Source organism: Centropristis striata, chromosome 11, assembly GCF_030273125.1.
Source record: "Centropristis striata isolate RG_2023a ecotype Rhode Island chromosome 11, C.striata_1.0, whole genome shotgun sequence".
Lineage (NCBI taxonomy): Eukaryota > Metazoa > Chordata > Actinopteri > Perciformes > Serranidae > Centropristis > Centropristis striata.
This window is the reverse complement of record NC_081527.1, coordinates 18,420,493-18,446,785: the sequence shown is the minus strand read 5'-3', so window position 1 is coordinate 18,446,785 and position 26,293 is coordinate 18,420,493.

Here is a 26,293-nt window from a genome sequence, read left to right as displayed (position 1 = left end):
TGTACATAACCAGTAAAGAGCTGTTAAAGGAATAAGGAATTGCTCAGCCCTTATAGCCCAGCTGGCTGGATGAAAACATTTGCCTAAAGTGTGACAGCTGATCACTGAACAATAACCCTTTTTTTTATTTACTGCCCATATGAAGCACGACACTCAAAAAGCACATATCTTATGGTCTAATCCACAAACAGTGAGGTGAGGTAAAATGAGGCACTTATCCATCGTCAGGGTATCATTCACAGCATGTGGCGGTCAGCACAGCCCCAGTTTAAGGAAACAGGCAGGAGTACTAGCACGGATGCTGCTGTGGAAGCATATTTTAGCCACGAAAAAAAAAGTCAACATCAGTTGAAGTTTACATGGGGGAAACTAAAGCTGTCATTGATGCTCCCTTCAAAGCCACCAGACTCCTTTGACAAAAACAGTAAGTAACTTGCAGATCACAGCAGTTGCTGGACTACAGCTGCCTCAATCAGTTAGTTTCTTTGTGATATTGTGTGAGTTTGGTGTTAGTTAATTGTTAGTTCAGATTGACCAAAGTCACACAGTAACACAAACAAACTAACTGATCGAGGCAGTGGTAGCCCAGTAAACATCATGTTCTGTATGTTAAAACTTTTATTTTGGTCAAAGGAGTCTTGTGGCTTTCAAGATAGCATAGATCGATAAAAATATAACAGCTTTAGTTCTCCATGAGAAAGGGTGTCCGATGGCAAGGGTAAAACATAAATATAAAGGTACACTTAAAATGAAAAGAAATTTGGGCCTGATGAGGTGGTTAAAATATGTTTTGCTACTGCCCCCATCCACAGCAGTACATTGCTTACTTTCCATGCTAGTACTCCTGCCTTCTTCTCCGAACTGGGGGCAAACCGACTGCCATCTACTGTAGGTAATACACTGACATTGGAAAAGAATCTCATATAACCCTACTTTAAAAAAATGGAACAATCCCTTTAAGACGTGTGTTTTGCCACCCTTTATGACAGGTGCTTGTGTTCCCAATCCTTTTGAAACATGGCTGCACTGTACCAGCATTACAAAATCCTCCAAAAACACCATATTTTGTATGCCTTCAGATGAAAAGGGTGTAGGAAAGCCTTCTATTTTTAACTGAGTATCTTGAGTTGGCTTTAATCGATTGAAATCATCAAAGGCAGGCCTTAACCTCACTCTATATTATATATGATCTAAGCATTTGCATTTGAGTTTTTGATCTTGGCAACATTTGTTTTAATTCTATACTGCTGGTAAACATGTGGAGCTGGAAGGGGGCAATGTAACAACCTTACATCAGACTTTAGCTTTTACTTTGCTTTATTTTCATCATAATCGTATTTATAACATGCTTTAACTTCAATAATTAATAAAAAATGTATTCTATTCATATAGAACTTATTTAATCAAATAACTCCCAACAAAATAAAAGTAAGAAATGCATGGCTTTCCAAAACTTTTCAACAATTCACCTGTGTTTGAGTTATTGGATGCAGCGGTTGCATTAGTTTATTAACTTCAACTTCAAACTAGTTCAACTACAGACCATCTTGCAAAGTTATAATACCAGCCTTCCCACACCCATTTTCAAACTCACTGTGATACAATGATGCAAAACAATTTACTTGCAATTCAGCATTCTGTATTGATGCACCTCATTACTACACCTTGTCTGGATGTAAGACGTGTTGCAAGTGGGGCCCAGATAAGTACGGAGAGTAGTATTTTTTCTCTAGCTGCTACAGAAATCCCCGCTAAGGGAGAAAAAGAAGCTACACTTAGGAGAGATCAATACCAGCTCGGACCAAAGTAAAATGGATGACACGTCTGACCCGCTGAACTTGTTGGAACAAAAAGTCATCAGACCATTATCAGAGCATTCGTGCGAGATACTCACAACAACAGAGAGAACAAGGACAGACCTTCAGGAGCACCGTGTTGAGGGCACAGACTACACTCACAAGTAAAGAATGTGTTTCAGGTAGCAAGCCAAGATCACTAACCCCTTAATTTCATTTTATAGAGGAATTTGCTTGCAAAAAACTTGAATAGCATTACATTTGAAGGCATACCGGTAACATCACTGCAAATTTGAAAAAGGTCTCTGGATTAAATGGTTCTGTTTCATGACTTTCTTTCTGTCATATTAGCCAAATGTATTGCACTGCTGCTGTTCTGAATAACTGTGTCTTAATTGATTTGATGGAGCCTGTTCATGTACCTTTTATCAAACAACCTCATTGTATTGATCAGTTGAAAATGTAGAATCGCCTTGCTCTTCCATATAAGAGAGAATTACTCAGGGGAAACTGTGCTATAATTAAGAACCTGCCCAAAACCATTAAAGTGCTCAGTAGCTCAAGCCTCTTTAGTTTGGAGAGCACAGCCTCCAATAGTCCATTACTTTGATCTACAGGTCACAGAGGAACAAAACTCAATACGCAGGCTTAGATGGTGTTATGAGCTATATCAAGTTCAGTTCGGTGTCGGTTGGAAATACATGACTTTTCTACAGTATATCAGCTGTAATTTCTCAATACGATGGAGAAAGGAGATAAAAATAGCTTAAGACTGTCACAGTGCATCAATTCAGTAATACAGCTGAGCGGCTCGATGGTGACAGAATAAATGAATAGGAAACCCCAACTCCAAACAGCTTCATCTAAATCCCCATAAAAAGATAACTGCGTCTCACCACATTTGAATTTCAGTGAGGTATTTGCTGATGGTGTGCCGTACTTCAAACGACAAACTGAGGTTCTTGAACAGAAAGGACATATTGGCAGAGCTCTCTATGCCATATACAATTTTTATTATCAACTCAGACTATGTACAGCGCAAGGGCAAGCTCTACAGTATAACACTGAGAATAAAAATACCAACAAATCTTGACAATGACCAGGTTACATTTTATAACAGAAGCAGGTTAGATTTTATAACAGATGTGTTGCATCACTTTTCAAACTAGTTTAACCATCAAATAGAGACCACCATGCAATGGGAGCACACCAGCCATGGTGCTCAATAAGGCCAGGGTGTGGTGGCCCCCCTACTTCTGGTACCCTTGCTCGAACCAAACCCATCTTCAAACACAGCCCTTATTTTGATCTCAACTATTCATCTGTAAAGTTCCACGACTGCTTCTTGTACAGTTGTGAAGCTATCTTGTTAAAAAGATCTGCCCAAATACATATAAACACCCAACTGTACTGTGAACTGCTCATGTGGTTTTTCCTGCTATGGTAGGTGTCTCTCTCACACACTCACACTCACAATCACACACACACAGACTCACAAGGTGAAAACAATGCCAGCCACAAGCTGTCGCGGCTGGTGATAATGACCTTTTCAGACAACCTTATGAAGCTACTTTCTATTGACAGATTCTGTGACCTCTTTTTCTTGTATTTATAATTTATGAGGCTTCTGTTTATTGAAGAGGTCATTTCATAGAGAATTAAACACCAAAACCGCACAAAGTGGAAGTTTCAACAACGTGCATTTAAAAAAAAACCATGGAAATGTTGATCCTTCTCATTTGAAATGAGATGCAAAGAAATGTAGTGGAGTAGAAGTAGAACGTAGCATAAAATGAAAATACTCAAGTACCTCAAATTGTATAGTACTTGAGTAAATGTTCTCAGTTAAATAAAGCTGCCCACTGCCCGTCAATCTCACATGCACAGCTCAGTTTAGTATTATGTTCATAGTGGTAAGTGTTATGTGCTCTACTGTATAATTTCCTCTAAAAGCTGTTCCATTTAACAAATAGTAAATGTAAGTTTCAGGCCTGTGTGCTGCCATGTTATGTATGCAATGGGTTCTGCTGGCATTTTGTTAACGAATGGAACCAGTTTTGCCATAAGCAGTTTCTGGCCAGACACAGTCTATTACCTTCCAAACTGCAGAACCCATTTGTCAGTGGCAGTCATTTGCCCGTGGTAACACATTTGAGATGTTGTACACTCATATTTGGAGTTCTGTACATTTGTGCTCTGGAAGTGTACACCTCCTGGACATGAGCTGAAAGCCTAGCTTCGATTCAACAGTCATTACTAAAGCTGGGCAATACACTGTATGTATTATTTCCCTTTCCCACCAGATTTTTAAGCCACACAACTGATTTTAGAGTCAAATTTCATCTTTGCATCTTTCTGCAGTGTGAGATCTTGGCAGGAAGTAACCGCTGATCTCTTAGGCTGCCAGGTTATATTTTTGGTCTGATTTAGCATTGCAATATTTTGAATTGTACATTGATGATTAGACTAGACAGCATGACAACATAAATCATACTTCGCTGATGATTTACCCGTACCATAGAGTTGTAAGTAAAAAACAAAATTTCTAAAATCGTACAGTGTATTCACACATTAAAGGGATAGTCTAGAATTTTTGAAGTGTTTTATGAGCTACTTACCCACAGTTAATGTATTTCGTGCAGTAGGTGATGGTCATCGCATTCCCAGTTTGCAGATCCAGACACATGTTCCAAGCAGGACTGACTGCAGACCAGGACTGTCACTAAACCTAAACAAAGGCCCACCCTAAAAATGTTATACCCCTTTATGTGTGTGCTGTATTTACCATAAGTTCACAGAGTTGATCTGCCATCCACAGCACTTTCATTTGGCACTACTTTCTCTCACCTGTACAGCTTCCACATAAACAGGTATTTTTAGGGTGGGCCTTTGTTTGGGTGGTTAATATAAGTTTTGTGACAGTCTCAGTGTGCAGTCTGTTTCCTGCCAGACCATCTAATAAACCACCTAATACAACCCCACTTCAAAAAATCCCAACCATCCCTTCAAAGCACATTGCAGCTCCACCTGTCTAAGACGTATTCTTACATACTAATATTCATATGCAATAAGTCAAATATGTTTTATTCCTGAGCATGCAAAACAGCACCAAAGTCAAATGTGTCCAGTGAAATTTTCCAATAGCTTATGGTTTCACATAATCGTGGTCTGCGTTTGCACTGAGCGTTGTGGCCAAAATTATAACCTGTGTAATCCTTGAGTTACAGGGAAAGGATAAGTCATAGTCTACAAATGAGAAAAAGGAAGAAACTGTGAAGGTTTACAACAATATTTTTTGAAACTTATTACACCTATCAATTATTCAGCTTGTCTCATATATTTTACTTTTACTGAAAGGAGCTTGGAACAAGAATTGATTTGGTGGGAGGTAAATACTTACAATAAAACATCAAAAGAAACCTCAGCCAAAAGATTTTTCTGTCTGCTTCCTTGGACTGGTTGTTGTTTCAAAGATTTGTGCTTTCACAAGCAGTGGGATCGGTAACAAGTGTTGCAGACTCACACTCCTACTGACTGCACAATGTCCAGCAATGTCCAGAACATCCAGAAATAATAGCAATAATAACCAGAAAGCATTCAAAGACTGCAGAACTCTGAACAAAATGGATTTTAATAAAATAAAATTCACAAAATGTAACTGAAATCTGATAATACGTCTTGAGATGGGCTACTAGCACACGAACAAAGAGACAAAGAAATGGGACTGAAAACATTACGTCCTTGGTCGAGGTAATAAAAAGAAAAACAAGGAAAAGATATACATAAAGGCAGAACACAGAGTCTCTGCAGATACACAGTCTGACACAGTGCCAGGGGGCCATAAGTAATGATTGAGAAGTATAATTTAGGCTGATGCTGTTTCAGGGGAGAATCCTGTGTTGTGAATACCTTTGAGTACTGTGGTTTAAACTAACCTGCTTTTCAGATTAACCCTTGATTTTAGTGTTTTTACAGCAAATTCAGCATGAAATTGCTCAGGATTTAAGCAAACATTCCAAAATGAACTGTTCTAAACGTATTGCTTTGCTGTGTTTTTGGCATACCAATGCGAATGATGTAATGCTTTAATCTCTGAGCTCTGGCTCGCTGTGGACGAGCGAGGTGACGCTTGAAGCTTTACTTTGAATTTCAACGTGAGAAAAGTGTCCGGTCGGATTTTGATCTAATGAAAGGACAGTGTTTGAGTCAAATTCTACTAAATTAAAGGCACGGTTCACCCCCAAAATTAAAAAAATACATATTTTATGGAAGAATTATCCATTATCTTTATTCGAGAGTGTAGATTTTCAGTTTGAGAGCATGATTTTATTCTTTTTTAGTGACACAGCTGCTTCTCGTGCTCAGATTTATTCTCCTCATGCTCACATTTTGTGCTCACACTGAGATTTCTGCTGTTTTCTTTCAAAATGTGTGCTTGAACTCAAAAATCACATGCTTGTGCTCACATTTCTTCCTGGTTTGGATTTTTTCAAATTTTATATTAGCTGGATATATTTTATATACTACAGTGTTTCCCCTACATTCACATGCGCCGCTGCTGAAATTTCACATGATCATTAATGTCAATGCGTCACTAATGATTTCTACTCGCACTGTGTGAGCACAACAACAAACGACGTTATTTTCAAATCAAATCAAACTTTATTTATATAGCACTTTTCATACATATAAATGCAACACAAAGTGCTTTACAAAAAATAAGAATAAAAACAGACAATAAAAATTACAAAACCCACCCCTCCCTTCCCCACATACACATCTGTATGTACAAATACACAAACATGCACACACATGCACGTAGACACGCACGCACGCAAACACACACTCTGACTCACACACAGCACATATTGATTGACAGTGTAGAGACATGGCAAGGCACCGAGGATCCAGATGAAGAAAAAGCACCCTGTGGGAGCCTCCACACTGAGAGGTGCCAGAGCCCACAGCCATAGAGGACGCCGTCACAGAGAACACCACGACCCGGGTAGACCGGGGCGGACTCCACACATGGTGCAGAGCCGCCCAGTCCCCCGGGCCCAGAGAATCTCCAAGACGACATCCCCACGGGCAGACCGAACACACACCCCAGTGTGGAGGTCCCATGAGGGAACACTGGAGCTAAAAACTAAAAGACTAAAGACAACAGGACAGGATAAAAACTAAAAGACTAAAGGACAACAGAACAGGATAAAAACTAAAAAACTAAAGACAACAGGACACCCGGGGGTCACGTAAATAGACTAACTAATTATTAGTAGGTTCCTCTTCCATACATTTCTCATGGTACCTGTAGTGCTATTAGTATAGTTTTGGTGTGAGTTCTAGAGTGTTAGAGATATTGGTGCACACCCGCCAACCGTATCAGGGCACAAAACCAAGAGAGCGTGTGTAAACATTAATGGCATCTTCCTGTGTTGAGCTGTTATATTAGCTAGCTCAATAATTGCATGCTTCCTTCTGCATGGTGATGCGGTTGGTGGATGTAGTTCGGTAGAAAGAAAATAGTCCGGTTATTATTAACATTAACCATTAAAATTTTTATTAACATTAACCATCAAAAGTATTAGAAAGAAGGCAATATCTCAAACAACTCGCATCAAAGCAATCTAAATAGCACTACAGGTGGCAAAATGACAATGATAATATTAAAAGCATGAGTCAGTCAAACAACTACCAGTTAAACACCTAGGACACTGTCATAAATTATCTTTAAATGTCTACAATATCCTATCATAAAATAGATTTTTCTTTAACTGCATTCCATCAAGCCGAGATATCAACATGCAATGTGTGTACTGAAACTCCTTTAATGTGTTTAGAAATTGGTTTTCCACTTTTCCCACAGTTGGGATAAGCCCAAGTGATTTGTCTCTGTAATTACCACCTTAATTCTGCAGCCGCAGTCTGAAAAACCTCCTTGGCCTCCTGTACCGCAGTACCATTATAATATCTGATTTCACTGGTCTTAAAACGCAGGTACAATAAGTGGTAAATGATGCAGAGTTAGTCTCCCTATAGAGACGAACGCCCTGGCTACTGAAATACATTTCCAAAAACCCCTTGTGAGCTAATTATGTTATGTTTCGGGGTAAATTAATCTAAATCAAATCAACACAAAAACAAAGGGATAATTTCCTCTCTCACCTCCCATTGTTTCCTTGGAAAAGAAAATATAAAGCAAAATGCCCATCCTCCTTTATAGGTTTAGTATTTTTGCACAGAAATAAAAGACACTAGAAAAATCCGCCTTTATCTAGTGTTTAGTGAATGTTAAATACCTGCAAAATGCTGCTTCTCCTCCTTTTTGAGACAGAAAACCATACTTTATTGTCTTAGAGAGGTGGGAACCTTTATTTTCTAGAAATTTAAGTCCTGATTGAATGAGTCCTCTTTGAAGAAATGTAATCTTATCATTTATTAGGTGAGTAGATTTCCCATGTCAGGTGAACACAGCAATATCCTTTTCATGATAGCTTCCTCTGGATCCAACCTGTCATTGCATGTGACAACAGCAGCGGTACCCACATTTTACTCTGGGAACATTGTTCCTTAATCAGCGCTGTTCAGTGACAGTTTGACACCAAAAGATGCTTTGTTGTTCTTATCATAAGTCCTTTTCTACAATAAGCCTCCTGTTTTTGTTTCCCATATCCGCGTGGCTTTGATGATAATCATGCTCAACTAAATTTAGGCATCAAAATGCTTTGCTGCTCCTTTGAATAAGCTGCATATACCCATTAACTGCAATAAGCAATTGAGGTGTGCAGTGCAGTATATATCTTGTATCCAACTGTGGCCATCCATTCATTTAAAATCCAATCTATTCCAAGTAATGTGTAATTTTATTAACCCTAGTCAACTCTTTGTCATGCATTTTAAACATAATCTTTAGTCAAAGTAATTGGAGGTCATAATTCCCAGTGCAGCAGAAAAATTTAAACCAGGGATCAAATGCAAAACTCCACAGATTTGTTAATTAGCTTTCTTACAGCTGTTATGTTGTCTTTTGAGTTTAATGAGGATAATGTTCGGTGTGAGAACAGAAGTGAGGCATTTTCATTTAATCCTTAAATGGAAAATGATTCAAAATTCTTCTGTTCTGTCTGTATGTCTTTGGTTTAATTTATCTTGAGCAATTTTTTCATCATTGCTGCCATGATGTTAGGGAAAACTCAAGAGCCTTTACACATGTTTTATGCACATATTTACATGTTTTTCCATCTCTCATTGCCGTTTCATCCCTCTGAGGAGTCATGTTGGCTTCCCCTTCATCTGAACAGATCAATATTGATGCTATGTTAGAAGATGACTAAATTTACAACTCAAACATGGCTTCAACGTTTCAAAATAAATGGTCAATATATATTCTGTACCCTTTGTGCCATCGAAGCCCAACTATTACTAGCAACAACCAGTGATGTAAGAAGTATTCAGATCCTTAAATCAGGAAAAATACTGAAACCACACTGTGAAAATACTCTATTGTAATTAAAAGTCCTGCAATCAGAACACATTTAAATAAAAGTATGTAAGTATTAGCAGCTGAATGTACTTATCATAAGTAAAATAATTCATTGTGCAGTAAAATGTTCCTTGTGCTGCATTAACATAAATGTAGCTGTTAAATATCATGCTCATTTTAACGCAGTTGCAGTTTAATCTGCAGCAATGCATCATATTCTATAAGATCCTCTGTGCCATTCCTGTTCTGTGAGAAGCATGCATTTCAAAAAAGTATTTTTTTTTTCATGGAAAAACAGCTCTTTCTCAGCTTAGTAAAGTGAGTTAAATAGTTTATTTAGCTCAAGTAGTTACCACATCAAGGAACACTTCATCCTTCAATTTATTTAAAAAAATGTATGATAACGACATAAAAGATATATGGTTTTCAGTGGACAGGAAGGGGACTAAAAGCTGTATTCTGTAAAGTAAATCAGTCAGTTAAATGTAGTGGAGTAAAAAGTACAATGTATAGTGAAGAAGTAAAGAGCTTAAAATTAAACTACTCGAGTAAATTAAGTGTCAAACTTGTACAGTGCAGACCCAACACAACACAGGAAGTAATTTATATTATATATGTACTATTACTAGTTACAACCAATGTTGGAAGAAGTATTCAGATCCTTTACTTAAGTTAAAGTACTAATACCACAACTGTAAATGGGTGGTTGACGTGACGCTCAATTTTTGTGTTCCCAGTGACAAATATTACTAAAATTTGATAATATTTCATTAAATAAAAAAAATTAATTATATAATAATTAAAATTAATGTTTTAATATGCAGTTCATTCTTCTACATCTAATCCATCTGCAAACAATGAGCATCGTTCTTCAACTACGCAAATATTCTGTTTTGAACATGACATTTGTCCACCGGTGCAACTGTCCTAGGTAGCATTACTTATCTTTAAACAACTGTAATTTAATGAAAAATTAATCTAAATACATTAAAATACTTGAATGCATGTCATACTTAATGAATCTAGAGGATATAAGTGTCAAGGTCCCTATGTAGAGTTATTATGACACATTACATTTTGTCCGCAAAACTGGTGTCCTCCTGGAGCAACGCCATTATGTAGATATAAAACAGGCATTAATGTGACCACCCCATTACTGAGAGGGGTCCTTCCAGAATCAGGAAGGACAGAAGACATCTCTGGAGCAGGTGGACTGCACACAAGATCACTTCTGTCTCAAATATTTTCATAATATTACTATTTCCGTGCAGTGTTGGAACTGGTCGTCTTAAGGTAGTCCTTTGGTACAACGCAGTTTAAGTATTGATCTGAATATTTTTATCAATTTACATTGATTGATCATTGAAAATAATGTAAATTGATAAAAATATTCATAACTAATATGCCTTGGGTTTATCTATCTTATCTGTCCAACATTCTCTGAATTAAATAATGACATTCTTTATTTTGTTGCACCGGTGGACACATTTTAGGACTACCACACCAAAAGTTAATAATATGCTAAATATATGAAGAATTAGAAATGGACACATTCAGTTTTGAATTATTCACATATAAGGGAATATAATTGTATGTCATTTGACATATATTTTTGAATTATTCTTTTTTTCACTTTGAATTTGAGTTCACGTCAACCACCCAAATACTCTGCTTACTACAAGTAAAAGGTCTGCAATCAGAACCTAATTTAAGTACTCATTGTGCAGTACAATGTTCCCTGTGGGTGTTTTACTATTATATATGATGTTTTTGTTTTAATAATACTGCTGCATTAATGTGCACGTTGCACTTTACTGCTCTAGATGTTAAAGATTGTGCTAATTTTAACTCCTTAATATACTGTTGAGTAGCTTAATCCACAGCCATGTATCATATTCTACAATATCCTCATGTGTTTTTACCATTGCTGAACTCGGAGAACAACGAATCTCGTAAAAGTAAAGTTTTTATGAAAAACTGCTCAGTTTTCAGCTTGGAGACGATGCATTTTCCAGCTAATCCAAGAGTGCTGAAATCTCAAGTTTATTTTGCTTAAGAAGTAGGAGGATTTTCTCAGTTTCTAAATCAACCTGGAGATACAGTCATGGAAAATGATTACACCAACTTGTTTTCTTCAATTTATTGTTCATTTAAATGCCTGGTACAACTAAAAGTAGATTTGTTTGGACAGATATAAAGATAACAACAAAAAAAGCTCATAAGAGTTTAATTTAAGGGGTGATATCTCACCTTTTCCATGGTTTTCTTGATAATGATTTTGGGGTTTGTCAAGAAAACCATGGAAAATGTCTAGATATCAGCTCTTAAATTAAACTCTTATGAGCCATATTTGTTGTTATCATTATATTTGTCCAAACAAATGTACCTTTAGTTGTACCAGGCATTAAAATGAACAAGAAATTGATGAAAACAAGGGAGGTCTAATAATTTTTTCCATGACTGTATATGGTAAACAGGCAGGGGTTGAAAAACCGTAATCTGAACAGTGACTAAAGCTGTCATAATAGATAAATAGATAAATGTAGTGGAGTAAAAATACAATATCTTTCTCTGAGATGTAGTGAAGTAGAAGGAGCATAAAATGGAAATACTCGTGAAGAAGTACTTATAATGTGTACAGTACTTGAATAAATGTACGTAGTTACATTACACCACTGCTAGCAACACAACAAAGTCGAGCCCCAACACAACACAGGAGGCAAGTCAGCAAAGATGATGACAAAACAGCCCACAGCAAGAAGGGAGGTGTGAAGCAACACTGTACGATGCACAAATACAATGCAGCATAACAATGTCAGTGGGGGGAAATAACATAAAACTTTACTCACCATTAGAGTAATTGAAGACTGCTGGGGTCGGTGTGGAAAAGTCTCAGGACAACTATCCCTCGGTCATTAGTGCACATGTGGGACGGGTAAAGGTATCTCCCAATGCCAGCTAGGTCCTCATTTAAGCCCCTGGCTGCACCTTCCCAGTGTGCAGTCCAGCACGGTAAAATGTACTCCAGTGTAGAAAATATCCTCATGTGTTGCACTTACTCTGGCAGCAACTTGGTCCTCAGCAGTTTCTTGTTTCCCTCAAACCGTTTGACCTGCGAAAATGTGTATTTTTTATTTTTATTTTAGCTAGCTAACCCAATTTCCGCTCGTTTCAGGTAAGTGCTGTCACTCTAATTATCACCCCAGGGGAAAAAATACGCATAATTTGAAGTTCCGCTTTGTATTATACCGCGCAAAATTAATTATAATTTGATAACAAGTACTTAACGATTATTTATGCATCACCGTTTTGCATCAACTAGCCTCATTTAGATTTTTAGTCGACTTTATTTGTTTTATTTTATTTTATATTGGAAAGGATGCAGCTCTTCCACTGAGATTCCACCTTGTTAAATCAGTTGTCATCAGTTTAACTAATAGATATCACCACGAAACCTCCCCAGTTGATTACTTTCATTAAGACAATTATTTTTTGGTATCATGAAATTGTGTTTTAAACATGCAAATTAATATTTGTCCTATTAAATATGTCCTAATTTGCATACATTTCCAAAACACAACTCTGAACATTGTATAAAGCCAGGTTTAAAATTATTGCTTCGTTTTGTTGACATGTCAGAGTCAAAGGTTTATACAGATGATATTTTGGACATCTCTTTTTATCACTCCATAAATCAGAAAATACTGTCGTCAACCATAAAAAAAGAAGATTAAAACGTTCCATAAATCAGGCTATGAAAGGATATATGAACAAACTCCCTTGTTAAAAAAACTACATAAATTGCAAACATTTGCAAGACACTTTATGTGATAGAGTGAAAGAATAACTAATTGATATCACCCTGGATCTTAGTTGATAACGTATATTAAGATAATTACTTTTGTATTACATATTTTGTGACATTTAATTTGACATTATTTGATGTTTATGGTGAATTTAGCAGCACAAATTGTCAAAGTACAGTAAAAAAAACACCTAAATGTGTTCTTTGGATTGATTTTCTTTCCCACTAGTCCAAAAAAAGACATGTTATGTAAGCAAAATAGCTCAAAATCTCAAAATTGACTAGTGCATTAAAAAAACAATGTTTTTCCTGTAGTGACTAGCCTTAAGTTTCTTTTTCAAAAGAACCTTTCTTACATTAATCCAACATTTAAGATAAAGGAGGCGCCCTTTCCTCTGAAGAATGTATTCTGGGTTGTATTACTGTACTTTGACTGCCTATTTATCTTGTTTGCACTCCCCTCTTGTCATCACACTGAGCTAAAACACATGTGACTGTAAGCAGGGGTGGTGCCAGGTCAGGGAGGATGTGTCACTGCCGGTCCGAGGCATTTTTCAGGAGAAAAAAGCCTCTCAGGCCAAGGCCTTTAGAGATATCTCTGGGTGAAACTGAATTACTGCCAGAACTCCAGCCAAGTCTCACAATCACTGAAGCAGTTTCAGCCGGAACTTGAGTGAAAACTCAAAGTCGGGACGGTAAAGTATTCAACATGTCAAGTATTTATTCAGCCTATCTGACTGAGATTACTTCTGACCTTTTGGTTTCATTACATATTCCCCGAAGCTCGACCATTTCAGGGAAGTAAAGCTTGATGTGAGACTGATATCAGCTATTGACATCTGGAGCTTGTGAGTATAAGAACTAAAGAAAAGTAAATATATGCTGCAAAGGAATGTGCTTACACTATTTATTCTCATATACTTTACTTTAGCCTCCACTCCATTGCAGTACAAGTGGTTTAACTTTCCATCCAAACAAAGGTGAATAGGAAATGTTGCTGCAGTGTTGGATTGTTTGATTTCCAATAGGCCCGAAGTGAAGTCAGAGTCCAACTATTATTATTCCCCAACAGGGAAATAATCACCTGGAAGGTTGCAGTGCAGTTAACTGCAGTGCTCCATCTCAGGGCAGTCCTATAGGCTAAAAGAGGCCAAATGTGGGGCCACCTAATTTTTCTATTTGTGGCATGTTTTACCAAGAGACCTTGCAGGAAAAATGTCAGCTGGTGAGTCTCAGCCAGCAGAGCTTGAGCACTCTTGAAAAACATTTCTCACATACTGATGAAGTTATATTCACAGCTACATCAAATAAATAGTACGCAAATCACTTGTGTGCCTTCCAATTAAGCTTTTATAATGTCTCCACCTGATGACCACATATAGTTGCAAAAATATGGAGATGCAATAATAGAGGTCCATTAGCAAATCTGAGGTGATTATTGGAAGCAATGATGTTAGCTGCAACAAGAGTATGCAAATTTCACTCTGTAATTTGTTATTGTGCCAGCATTAGAGATATCCCATTTAACAGAGCAGTGGGGAGGAGCAAAACAGTAAACAAGCACAGACCATTGCATGCTCTGACTGGACAGCATCCTCAACAGATCAGCATGGTGTTGATAGCACCTCAGCCACATTGCTGATAATAAGGATGCATTCATTTGTTTCTAAAAAATGTGGTTATTCTTGCTGTAACCTGCAACCCTGAACCACATTCATTTTATATGTTAAGAGGAAGCACTTGGACTTGGGCGTGCAGGGGTCGATAATTCCTGAGTTGTTGACAAATCAATACTGCTGACAACTAATTTTTCAATTTGCCTCATATGTTCTGTCCTCAAACATGTGGCCAGTGCTATAGATTTATTTATTTTTATGAAATGCTGGTTACCACATCCTTGCATTCAAAAACAGTCTTTAAAGATACAAATGAAGTAACGTTTTAATAACACACGGTATTATATAATAATAGCATAATATTGCAGATTTGAATACCACTGGATGTTTATTAGTTTGTTCAGCCCAACCAGACTAATAAACAGCTTTATTTTCTGTTTAGGAAATCCATTGTCATTGGGAAATAACTTCAGCCTAAATGTTCAACAATAAATAAATCAGGAAAACAAATTGTTTTTGATATGATTGAGGAGCTCCGTGCCAATACACAGGCAGCAAGATGTTTCCAGTCTGTTGGCAGGATTAATGGTAATCATAAACATGAGTATGGCCCATGAAGGACACTGGTAGGAGAAGCCTGTTTAACATGTCAGTATTCACATAAGAAATCTAATTAGCTATTATGAGATAACACGTTTCCCCCCTACTTTGCATGCAGGGAGATGTCAGTGAGAATACAAATTAAATTAACATCATAATATTGCAAGGACAATTTTCAGCATCCTATTCATAGCGCTCGTTAGCTTTACCCAATGGGCTAAATGCATCTCGGGTGTCTGATATGATTGAGAAGGAGATGAGACACAGTAATACACGCCATGGAGTCAAGTGGAGTTTTATTGTGATGGATTTTGCAAATGTTCAGCCACATTTTCCCCAACTCTCAGCTACGGTTGGGAAAGAACAACAAAGTTGTCCGGCTTTGGCAGCAATCAGATGATGAAGCCACAAAGTTGCTTTACTGCCTGTTTGACTGCGTGACATATCATCAGTGTCAGCAGTAAATTATGAAAAAATATTTTAAAGGGATTAAGCATCAGAAATAACATGCGTTAGAAATCAATCCTTTTAATCCTATAAGTAATAATACAGGTTCTGAGAAGGTGATTCACGGCATGTAGAAAAGCACTTTAATTGAATACAATTGAATAGCTTAAAATAAGCTAAACATAGATATCTATTAACTGTAGTTAATTAAATTCAGAATTCAAATTGCAGCAATGCTTTCACAAAGAAACCATGAGTCAAGGACAACGACAGTGATAGAACCTGCAAAGAAAACACAGAATGAGAGGCGAAGAGAGATCACAAAAGCATAGATGTTACATGCAAGTTTTCTTCTGAGATTCTTAAAAGCTGGCACAGAATTGAATAGACCATAGGGTCTACATATGAGGGGGAAAAATATGAAAGCACAGTCACCTTTAGTTACTTTCCTAGATCCAGAACAGCTCAAAGAATTGCTAAAAATAAATACTGGTAATGGGAAGTGGTAAATCTCAGCTGGGTTCCTCCTCTATTCTACCACCATATTGTGTGATTCCAACATGATGCCGTGGGGAGACTGAATGTGAGACTTGTTCCAAGTTTATACTGTGGATGGGGAGGTTTGATACGCACAGGAGCTTTTAGCTTTTATCTAACTGTTTCTCTGTGACATAAAGGCACTCTGAATTGGTTTAAAAATATGTTTTTTAGATTTCAAAAGCATATGGCACTTATATGTGTGTGTGTACTCAAAACTTATTTGATAAGAGAACTAAAACTGGCACTGGGGAAATGGGAAATCATGTGGTTCACAGTGAGAAATGGAGGAACTTTAAAAAATCGCTTGGCTACACCGGCTCTTCCTCGCAGCTGCTTGAGCGGTGTTCAGCAAGCTTGTCAGGAGAGAACAGTCTCATGTGCTGACTACCTCTCTGCCACCTTGTTTAGCCTGATCCGCCAATCTTGAGCAAGCTAATGCAAGATGACACTTTGTCACCAGAATCCTAAACTCTACCCACAATACAATTTGTCATCGCACTCAGGAGCCCATGACATTCATAAGAGCTTCTCTGTCAGTATCAATTTCAGTCTTATTTTAAGAGGTCTGAGCCCTGGCATTCTCACCAACAGATGCACAAATAGCATCCCCAAGGTTCAATGCCTTTGTGTAAGCCAAGAGTGCCCACGGCCCTGGCTAACAGCTGGTAATAGCCATAGAATAATATATACATTTCCTCTGCATGTGTAAGATTGTCCCTAATTTTCATTTTAAACATACAAATGGAGAAAACATTATGAATGCCCTTCCAGTAAAGAAAAGTTGAGGAAGTGCCCATTACGGTGCCCTTACAGTGGAGAAAACGTGATGAAGTGTCTTCTACGGTGTCTTTCCATGTGGAGAAAACATGATAAAATGCTCCATTGGGTACCTTTTCAGTGGAGAAAACACAATGAAGTTCCCTCTACAGTGTTCCATCAGTGGAGAAACATGATAAAATGCTCAGATTACATGATGAAATGCCCAGTGTCCACTCTGGTGCCCTTCCAGTGGAGAAAATGTGATGAAGTGTCCTCTTCAGTGTCCTTTTAGTGGGGAAAACATGATGAAGTGTCTTCTATGGTGTCCTCCAAGCAGATAAAGATGATGAAGTTTAATTGGTGGGTTTAATTGTGACTCTAAATTGCCCGTAGGCGTGACTGAAAGTGTGATTGTCTGTCTATATGTCAGCCCTGCGATAGTCTGGTGACCTGTCCTGGGATAGGCTCCACTGACCCATGACCCGAATGCGGATAAGCGGTTCATGGGAATGAATAATGCAGTGCTTCCAGAACAGAAAACATGATAAAGTGTCCTCTATTCTGTCCTTCCAGTGGAGAAAACATGATGAAGTGTCCTCTTCAGTGTCCTTTTAGTGGAGAAAACATGATAAGGTGTCCTCTATGGTGTCCTTCCGTTCCAGTGGAGATTAGTTTATGAAGTGTGCACTATGTTTCCAGTGGAAAAAAACATGAAGAAGTGTCTTATAGGGTGGTGTTAAAATTTATAAAACATGATGCAGTGTCATCCAAGGTCCACTTCCAGAACAGAAAACATGATGTGCTTTCTAGGGTGACCTTAAATTTAGGAAAACATGAACCAGTGCCCCACAGGATGCCCTACATGCTAGAAAAACTTTGTCCACACTGGTGCCCCACCACATGCAGCTGGTGCTCTTTATTTCGCCTCGCCCCTCAGGCAGCCTGAGTCCGCCACTACACATCAACACATGCAGCTGTAATTGTACATCGATGCCTACCGCATTTATTTCTGACCTATGAAACGGAAACTTTGTAACAGCAACGTCCAATCAAGATGAGGTCTATCCATTATCAGAATTAATTTCTAACCCTCAAGGAAACAAAGCAAATTAGGCACATGATCATTAACATTTCAGCTCCTGACCCAGCCACCGTTATACTAACATTTACATTACTGTATGAGAAATGTGAAGAAGGTTTTAATTGAAGGTTGATGTAACCTTTTCATTCGTAAGGTTGGGCAATCAGTCTTAATGTAGTGTGTAATGCTCGGTTAACCTGCTCAGGTTACATCACATCTAATATATCTACCATTTGCAATCTGTCTGCATTAGAAAAGCAAAGTAATGAAGTGAGCATGGAACCTAATTAAAAGTTGACTGTGAATCTGTATGTCAAAAGGTCAGCAATCAGTCTTACTGTACACTGGACCTCACAAAATTAACCCTGTCAAGTTAGATTAGGTTAAAAAATACAGAAACACAAATAGGAGCAACACTTCAATAAAATTGATGTGGCTTTAAAGGTGAAGCCGTATCCCGCTGTAAGTTACTGCTTCCCACAGTGAGGCCTGGCAAAGTGATTAATTCTTTCTATTTTTAGATCAGTTTCCTATGTATTTATTTCTTTATTTTTATAATGTAGAAGGCAGACGGTGGCTCTGCCAACAGAAATACTTTGTCAGCAACTTGATTGCATTTACATGGTAGAGCGAAGCCAAAGCTGGAGCAAATTAGAGAGCTAAGCCACGGGCTCTGCTGAAATAACAGGCACTTTAAGAAATGCCATGTGACGAGACCTCTCAAAATCAACACCTCGGGAATGGCATTTTTTTTTCTTAACATGCCCTGAAATTATTACTGCTCACCATGTTTGTCTTACACGGCATCTTCTCACCATCTTTGCCCACTGAAATCTTTTCATACACAAGCCAATTTGTGTCCTAAAAATACTGTAACAGGAGAAGATAACAGGCTGATAAGAACAGTGTACAGCAGCAGGAGGTCAGTATTGTCACCTAAATCTTCAAGGGAAAATTTCTCGCTTGGGTACTTTAATACACTGGATATTCAATCGTTCAGGACAGGATTTGTTTTATGGTTTGTGATTTAGAGGTACTGTAAATATGGGCTTAGTACTGCAGTCAGTGAGGCTATCACAGTGTCCTTTCTGATGGAAAGCCTGACAATAAAATGTTTAGCATTGATGTTTTTAATGAAGAATTTCCGATATGATGCATTTACATTATTAAATATCTTAAGGTGACCTTGCATCACTTTACATCATTTATAAAGAAGCAATTATGTAAATACAATAAGCAACAAGCTTAGAAAAGTTATATATGCCAATGACTGAGTTTTAGGGTGGATTTTCCCCCTTTTAATGAAATATATTGGCCTTAAGCTGTATTAATTGATTTTTAGCCACTTAAGGGCAGCAAAATAAGCTGTAAACATGACATTGACATATCTACAACTACAAAGCTGTTGTTAGCAAACAGTTGCTTATTTACACATCCAGCAGAGACCAATATTCACTCTCCATTTAGTTTAGTTTTGGTCTTCACCAAACCCTGAGGGAAATACTGGGCTCTTTAACTGCTAAATGCCCCATTTTCTTCACCAGCAAGGTGCTAACTTTTTCTGTCAGCAGTTTGGTGCAGGGCAGGTAGTGTAGGGAGTTTAGCAGATCTTGTTTTGCTGAAAATAGACAAGCCAGCTCTGACTGGAAATGAGTGAAATGAGAAGTGAGAGAATGGTGGTGAGACTGAAATAAAACAGTAAAGGGGGCCGCCATACCAAAACATTGAGCTGAAAGATGCTTTATCCTGAGATTATCTTTTAACTTCATGTTTGCATAATGGCAGCCTTGCATTATGCTGAGTTTGTTTGGAGCACTGGCTGTGCATGTCCACAGAAATGTATGCTATATGTCTGCATGATCCAATGAACGGTAGGGGCAGTATTATGATGCAACAGAATCCAGGGATGGAGTTCTTGAGTCCTGGACTCTGACTCAAAGCCCGATTTTCAGGACTTGTGCATCCACTCTGAATCCCACTCTGAAGACTCTGACTCGGTGCCCGATTTTCGTGACTCAACTCTGACTTGAGTCAGACTTGAAATCAGATTTTCATGACTCAAACTCAGATAATAATGACTCAACTCAGACTTTTCTTTGTGACTCAGACTTTGAACTCGAACTCAGGTATTGATGACTTGACTCAGATTTGACTAGGGCTCTTCTTTGGTGGTTCGGACTTGAACACTGGGGACTTGAGACTGACTTGGACTCGAGAATAGGTGACAAATTGGTGACAAAACCTGCAAAAATGGGAAATGGAGTGAAGATGATGTTTTTTTGTCCACCGATCTTTAGACCCCTGAGCTGGCTAAGCAATTTTATCAATCATCAGTCTACCGAGACAAATGCTCCACAAAACAATATGAAAAATGATCTCAGAATTATGATATAGTAGTAGATTCTAGTGGAATCCTCTTGTAACTCATGTAGTACACAGGCAAGTATGTCAACAATTTAGCACAAGACGCAGTAAATAAGCAATTGTATTGTATTGTATTGTTATTCATTCTGTGTATTTTATTGTATTTTATATTGTATTTTATTGCTGTTTCTTTTCTATCCTTTTGTACGGTGTCCTTGAGTGCCAAGAAAGACGCCTCCAAATAAAATGTATTATTATTATTATTATTATTATTATTATTATTATTATTAAGTATATCTTCTGACCCAATAAGCAACCCATTTTACATTAATCTTAATTATAAATTGTTGATTAAAATGTAGTGCAGCTTTAAAGGTTAAGTGTGTTTTACATTCAACATTTTTATACCATATCCTCAAGTGTGATATATTAACATTAGACTCTTTTGCTATTTAACTTGGGTGTACTGTATATTATCAGTTGGCCCCATAGTGCTCTTATGAATAGGAAGTCTATTGTAAGGTCTGGATTTAGGTTGCCTTTTCAGCTTCCTCCAGGACTGCAGATCTAGCCATTTTTGCCACTAGAACGAAATAGTATCTCCAAAATTAAACAAATCTGAGGTCACGAAACCACCAGTGGCCCATGAAAACCTAAATCAAACAATAAAAGCCCAATTTAAATTGTGCGTTTGGATCATAGCGCTGTGAATACAACAGTTGTGTGAAGCTGATTCATGTAATATCCCCCTCTCTCTGGCTCCAGAGTCCCGCTGACACAGCAGCTGTGCGCAATACGAACGTGCGTGGGTGTGTGTGTGCACTTCTGCTAATGTGTGTCGATGTGTGCGCGTCTGTGTGTGTGTGTGTGTGTGTGTGTGTGTGTCTGTGCAGGTGGTAAGAGGGAGGGACAGCAATGCCTGTGAGCTGAATAACAAATCTAGCATACTGCACACCTGAGGAGCTGTCACTGTCATAATCAGCCGTTTATAATGCATGGCAGAAGGGGGACAGGAGTCGAGAGGAGGAAACGAGGACACAGTTGGTATCAAAGCTCTGTCTGTATTATATCCTTTTCTTCTTATCCTCTCTATTGGTGTGTGCGGAATTGAAAAGGTGGCGGTATTCTCTTTTTTTAATTTTCACTTTCTGCTCGAATTTCCTTCAAGTTATTGCTTCGCTCTATCTCATCCCCTGAGTCACAGTTGTCGCATATGGAAAGCTGGATCTCTGGCTCTACTTCCTCCCTGCCTTCATCCTGCCTCCTTCTTCACACCCCGCCTGGCCCAGCAGGTTTGTGTCCGGACACCTCCTCCAGAGAGCTCAAGGTGACACATGGCTGCTCAGGCACAGATGAGTGGCTGTGTCCCCAGGCCTCATGACGACCGCCAGTTGGCCCCTTCACTTTTTCCCCTCTACAGCTGTACGAGAGACCCCGAGCAGTGGGTACAAACACCCCCTCCCCTGGAGCCTTTTGTTGTTTCAGAGCGACGCAAATCTATGGTTCTGTTGTGAGGGCTACAGGAGCGGCAGGTTGACTCACTTCCAGCTCACTGACACAATCATTCACTGCTTGTATTGGGTGTGTGTGTGTGTTTGTGTGTGTGTGTGTGTGTGTGTGTGTGCGCGCGCGCGCAGCCAGAACAGTGCCTGTTAGACAGCCCGGCTGATATTTTTCTGCAGGGTCAGCAGAGACTTGGCCAAGCCAGCATCATGGAGGAGTAAATCAATGAAACCCAATTAGACACCAAGAAAGGTGAGAGAGGAATTGAGCAGCTAAAAAAGCCCAGACTGAGACAAAAAGTGATCCTCGAGACTTTTTGTGAAAATACCCGAGATTAAATCAAGCATCTTTGCCGTACTGACACATCCTCCTTAGGTTTAACAGTGCAGAAGCTGATATTGAAAACGACATATCTGAAGACAACATCACTCACAATAGGTGGGAGTTTCAAAAGTATTGTGTGGGACATGTTTTGTGTGTTGGAGAAGTGGGAATTGTGTGAGTCACTCTGATGCATCACTCCGCTTCCCTTTAGCCAAATAAAGCTCGGCTGTGAGTATGAAGAGCTTTTGATAACACAGTCTTAATGAACAAACATTTGGAGGCACCTGAAATACTTTCACTGGTTCACTTCAGACGTTTTGCTGCGTCCTAGTGACCCTTTGATATTAGTCATGCCGAATTCCCCAGCGGGTGAAGGGAGCAGTCATGTGTCTGTGTGGAGGGCGAGAGTAAAGGCAATATGTCTCATGATCACCTCCTGAGCGAGCCAAATGAGGCACCCTTCGCTCTGAGCAACCTGCCACTAACATCTGCTGCTTTGGCCGCAAATGCCCTTCCAAGTTATATAAATCATGTCTGCTTATTGGTTTAAGCCATTGCTACATTCAAACAATTCATCTTTTCCTAATTTAAATTATTAATATCATTGCCTGCCAGGATTTTGCTTTAGTGAAAGTAAAGGCAAGTTGAACAGTTGAGAGTCTACGACTTGGTGCAAAGCAGCTAGGATCATGGCATGTTGCTGGTATTCAGGTGTTTTATTTTTCAGCAATTATAAGAGTCAGATTAAAAATGCAGCATTATTTTCTGAATTAATGAAAGAAAAACAGCATCTTAAGCATTTGATAACCTGCTGACTGCTAATGAGCTGTGGAGATAGCATAATGCACCAGATAATAATCTTGCTCACATTGACAGAGAAAAAAAAAAGATACTAATACCTGCAGGCTAGTTTGTTGGAATAGGTAGTGTGGCAATTATCATGAATTAGAATCATATCTTAATCTCATTAAAACACAGTATATTGTGTCGAATCAACAATAATGTCTACTATAAAAGAAACAACGTTCCCTAATTTTGTTGCTGTTTGTAAGAAGGTCTTCAATTTACTATGTTTGAATATTACATATGTTTAATCTGCCAACATGATAAGGCAACAGCAAGAATAATAACAATAAAGTATCTTAATATTCCATGTTTTACTTATTATGATGGCACATTAACTAGCTTGCCTTTTTATCATACTTTTCATCATGATTTTAATTCTTTAATGAGCACACTGTACCTCTTCATGCAATCTGACAAACTCAGCGAGCAAGCCAGCCCTTTGCCACCTTCTTAAGCCCACAGTAATTATTAAAGCATTTTTGTAATCAGGCTTCTGTGCCTTTCGCATGAAAGCAATCTAATAAATGTGAAAACTAAACTCTCCCTGCTGAACACATTAAGATAACAAAAAAAAAGAATCAAGGATTTATTGAAGTAACCTCTAATCTCATTACCTCTGTGATTATAAAAAAAAACAGTGGCTCATTCCCCGGCTGCCTCCAAAATTAAGCTTGTGATAAGGGACCCCAGTGTGAGACAGAGGAAGGCGCACGGGTGGATCAGCAGCAGCAACAGTCCTTATATAAATCCATCCAGGCCCCTGTGCTCAGACAGGCTGTTGGTCCACCTCTAAATCAGACAGACCAGGCTGTCACGACCAGAGACCTTGTCTTCTTGCAAATCAATAGTGATAAGGGGGGAATACATTTCAAGCTGCAAATACTGAAGACACCAAAAAGGCACTCAGGTTGCAAGAAGCTAGAAGGTACGTATGCTGCATTCTTGAATGATATGGTGGAAAAATTGCACACGGGAACCTTTAATGATGATCTGGTTGACTACCATGAGGAAAAAAGCAAAGATGAGATTGTCATTGAGGTGGTGATGTTGTATTGCTATGCACATTGCGTTTTTGCTGTACTTGTTTGATGCGGTGCAGAATAGGGCTGTGCACAAAACAAATTATGACTAAAGCCATTCTCAATCATTTTAATTGTAAACTATTACGACAATGTGGAATTGCCTTAAACCTGCATTCTTTCTAATGGCCAGCAGGGGACGACTCCACTGGTTGGAAAAAAAGTGAGATTGTATGAATGCGAATGAGAAAATGAAGCTAATTCTGACTTGATTCAATAACTCAGTAAACATTTGCCCAATGAGTTTATGGTCTTAATTGCGAGTTTAAATTTTTCTTCAACACAGCATGGTGTTCATTTTGTAAAATAATAGTCCCATTGAGAGTAAAAAAGACAATGAAGCTTTAGGGCATGGCTGGCAAGTCGTGACCATGGTGCATAATTGTGTGGCTTTAGTTAATGAAAGTTAATTGTAACATTTTGGTTACCTAAAAATGTCTGTGTTCAGTTCTCAGATGTGAAATACATTTTAAGGAGTTGTCTGTAGGGATGCTAACGTTAGCTGATAACATTAGCATCATATGGTTTAAGGCTGCCTGATTTGTTCTCAGCATGCACTGGTTCCAACAAGCCAAGATGGCGACAGCAAAACGACCACAAGGCTTCAAAACAGTAGTCCACCAATGGGTGACGTCATGGTGTATATATGTAAATTGCGAATTTTTGCACACATTTTATGTCTGAGGTTGGAAGTGCAAGTGTATGTATGAGCACTTGAACAACTAAGTCATACTAAGTAAAACTAAATAAACCATAATATTCTATTTTTGTCCAAAAGAAATTCAGTAAATGTTTAAATAATCATTTCTACATAAAGAAAATACAGAATAACAAGTCAACAATGAATAATTGAGACAACTGCTTTTTTGCACACATGTGCCATTAGAAATCAATAGCTTCACTTTTATTGCATCACTAACTAAAGATGCTCTCTTCTCTCCTTGGGTTGCTCTGGAGTTCAACACAATTTGCCTTAATCAGGCAATCAATCACTATTAGATCTGTGTGCCACACCAGCACACAGCAGGCAGATGTGGCCCCCAGCAAAAAAACTACAATCCTCTAAATTGGGGCAGACACACACTTGTATGAGCCTCGTGACTCAGTAGACGTTGCCAAAGCTGCTGCCTGAGCTCGCAAAGCAGCATTTTGCCTTTATTTGTCGACAAGGAGGTGGCACCAAGCTGCTTTACTGACATGTCTTTTCACAAGAAATTACAGAGAAAACGCTCAGCGGAAATGTTCTTGCATGTCCCTGTCACTGTTTGTCACTCCGCATAGAATACAATATAATCAGATCCTTTTTAAAGTTATACATTTTCAGCATATTAATCACGCAATATTTTTTAAAACATGTCATGCGTTATATTTGTAGAGGATGACATGCTGTTGCCTTGCTAAAACATACTTTTGAATGCCAGAAACAACCAGATAAGATTCACACATACATACATTTACCCATAAGTGTGTAAGTGCACCCTAATACATGCACATCTCTATTTGGCTCCATTGTTCAAATCGCATAAAAGATTGAATGAGCCGATTTGGCACAAGAGGAGAATAATCAGAGCATTACTGTGGTCCTCAGAGATCTTTTATTGAATGCATAACAATGAAGCTTGATTGGAATTGATAATGGCTTAGAGGACTGGGTTGCTCCTTTCCAGTCACTAATTTGTTCCAAAGCAACCTTTGACATGCGTAGGATTGTGGATGACAAGGTAATAAGCCGAGAGTTTAGAAGGGTCAAAATATGTGTGTTTATACCAAAAGAGAATACATTCGCCCTCACTGATTAAATACTGAGTGTCATTTCAAAAAACTGGATCTGTGCCTCTGTCAATTTACATAAGCAGCCAGTGAATTCAAAAGACAGAGGCTGTATGCATGTGTGTCACTGAATTTGTCGTCTATATTTGGCTTTTAGCAGAAATGACTGAGCTCTGAATTACAGTATGTGGGAGCGGGAGTGTGAACCGCGTGATGTTCCTGTATCAACACAAAGTCAGCATGAAGAAGTGCCGCGGATGTGAAAGTGCTGCTGACCTCG